Below are 2,826 nucleotides of genomic sequence, written 5' to 3'. Positions count from 1 at the left end.
GCAGTGATGAGGACTTCCTGTGGTCAAAATATGAAAGCAGCGGCAGAGATGTTGCTATCAGGTAGTAGCAAGGTCCCAAGAACCACCAGCTCTATCTTCATGTTCTGGTAACCACAGCTTCCTCCTCACCTGTGTCCCTTGTTTCTTGTACTCCTGCGCCTGTAATGGTTCAGATAAACTTAGATTAATTATAGTGGATGTTTCAGAGAGTTTTTAGCTATAAACAACCTGGGACCTAGTATACTACTAGTAATTGTTTTTTTTTGGCAGACCCATCATAATCAAAAGGATTAAAAAAAAAAAAAAAGCAAAGGAGAATGATTGGCTGTCTAAAGTGTGCAGAAAGACATAAAGAGAGAATGCAAATAGAAATTAACCTTGTTAATATTCTCCAACATTATGCTTTTAACTTCTGAAACTTGATTGAGCCTTGACTTTTATTAGTTTCTCAATCTCCTCTGCATGGTCAACAAATCAAATATATACTTGATGTAAAGTGTTCTTTCATCACAGGCCTGCAGTTTTCTCGAATTAAAATCTCTCACATCTATTCATTACAATGCCCCAAAAGTTTTAAGGTAGTAGGTGATAGGTAACTTGTTCAGGCTTTTGGCTATAGGTAACTTGTTCTTGGTTTATATTGTATTAAAACTAGTTATCAAGGCTCAGCTCATTCATCCTGTCTTCTGTGTGTGTTTAGACTATCGAAAGCAGTCCATATGGAAAGGGATATATGATGGAGAATATAATACGTTACCACCCTCTCTCAATTGGTAATTTACTAGACAGCTCATATTGATTCTGTGATTGTATATGAACTAGTTTTATGTTGCTGACAAGTGATTTCAGGTGCCGTCCTTATCTCTGACACTATGGTTCTCTCTATATCTGATTCTGGTTTCATTGCAGGACCTCTTTGCCCTCTAGTCCTTTAGCCACTTTCCCTCTCATTTCAGGACATTTGACTTTCTCATTCAGAAGAAGAGGAAGCTAGTGGTCTTTGTACATGCACTGCTTGGTTAATGCAAGTAAGTAGTCCCCACTTCAATGTGATGCTGTCTGAGGAAACAATACTTGTTTAAAATACATTGACTCAGTTCTCTTGTATGGCTTCATTCAGCTTATATGATTTCACAGCACCCGCTATGAGAAATGCTGGAAGAAGACCGTAGTTTTGGTTGCATAAACAGAAGCAGGAACGACTACAATGCAGCTTGCCAAGGAGCAAAAGTCTGCAAAAAGAGGTAGTCATTGGGAATTCAAATACACAGTAACTTTGGTTGCACAGACAGAAGCAGAAACGACTACAATGTTAGCTTGCTCCTGGCAAAGAAGAATCCATTGTTCTGGTGTTAGAGAAGGCAAATGTATTGCTCTTCAGAAAGAGGAGTGATGATAGATACTCAAAAAGGGGTTGGGGTTTTTTTTGAGTGTTAGATACTTGCATACATAACAATCACAAAGTCCATTGATCTCCAAAACCAAAGTTTTACAGTAATTGAAAAGACTTAACATTCCTTGGCTTGGTTTCTCTGTCTCAGGAAATGAAAAGACACATACTTACAGTTCTCTCTCTATCAGTAGTAATTGAAAAGACTAGACTCATATCCTATTACTATGCTAGTCTCAAAAAACATTACTTTGGACTCGCTCTCAAGCGGTGCACTATGTCAGAAAACCCCACATTGATGCTAATGGCAGCAACAATGATAAACCAGCGAATGGAACTTTTAATTAGTGACTTCTTCTCTTGCTTCTTCTTGCTGGATATTGCAACACCAACCACCATGGATGTCATTAAGATGCTCAGCCCCATCTTGACCCATCTATTTTTCACTAGGAGCCCCATACCCAATAGTACAACTCCTCCTAGGAAGAAACACAAAGATGCCCATGTTGCATCCTTTAGAGTCCTCCTCAAGCCCTTGCTCTTCATGCTTGACGACACAAATGTGGACCCAGCTGATCCAATGAATGCTGAAGCAAACATGCATGCTGTAATCTCCTTCTCCTTCTCCTTCTTTGACATGCTCCCCAATATAGATATGTAAGAAGGCACATTCATAAGCCCATTGATGAAGGTTGCCAAGAGAGCATTGTTGTCTCTCTTGTCTTCATCACACACCTGTGATATCAACCATACTATTAATGAAACAAACACAAACAAATTGCACATCAACAAGACATGATAAGAGAAACAAACCTTGTCTTTGAGTGCTAATAGCATTTGACATAAGCCTTGAAGAAACAACACTCTTTGATGATCATTTATAGCCTCCATTATGCTCAAGAGAACACTGATTCTCAGCATCTTTGCATACTTGAAGATGCTTTGAATCTCCTTCTTCAATTCTTCATCCTCAAGCTTCTTCTTCCTCTTTGCTCCACCTTCATTGATGGTGTCTTCTTGTACTTGTGTCAAGATGCTTCTTTGCACATGCTTGAACCTTGCAACCATATCATCACTCAACATCCTAACTCTTCTCTCTATCTTCTCAATTTTTTGCAGTAACTCATGTGAAGGTTCTCTCCAGGCTAGATGATGATCTTCAAGCATGTTGATGGAAACATGTTCTCCATCTTCTTTACTCTTAGGTTTTGGTTTTGGTTGGGCTAGATGGATGAAGATTCTAAGTAGATTGGTGAGTAGGAATGGGTGTATATCACCTATGAGGAGAAACGTTGTATCCATTGATTTGCATTCGGAAGCTGAGAGGAGATCTTCTATGGTTGAATCTTCCAAAGTGTTGAAGTGAGAGATGATCTCTTGAACCAAACCATCAATGGCTTCCTTGAGGAGAGAAGACGAAGATGCTTGATGGAGGA

General features: G+C 39.2%; 1 long non-coding RNA gene across 1 annotated transcript; it reads left to right on the top strand.

The window, feature by feature from the left end:
- The first annotated feature begins 373 nt into the window (after window positions 1–373).
- LOC125593324 lies at window positions 374–1,514 on the top strand. Its single transcript, XR_007329245.1, has 3 exons — window positions 374–773; window positions 910–1,028; window positions 1,121–1,514. It is a non-coding gene; the product is annotated as an uncharacterized LOC125593324 (long non-coding RNA).
- Window positions 1,515–2,826: the final 1,312 nt, after the last annotated feature.

This window comes from Brassica napus, chromosome C9, assembly GCF_020379485.1.
Source record: "Brassica napus cultivar Da-Ae chromosome C9, Da-Ae, whole genome shotgun sequence".
Taxonomy (NCBI): Eukaryota; Viridiplantae; Streptophyta; class Magnoliopsida; order Brassicales; family Brassicaceae; genus Brassica; species Brassica napus.
The sequence above is the reverse complement of the archived record's forward strand: the minus strand, read 5'-3'. Positions and strand labels throughout refer to the sequence as shown.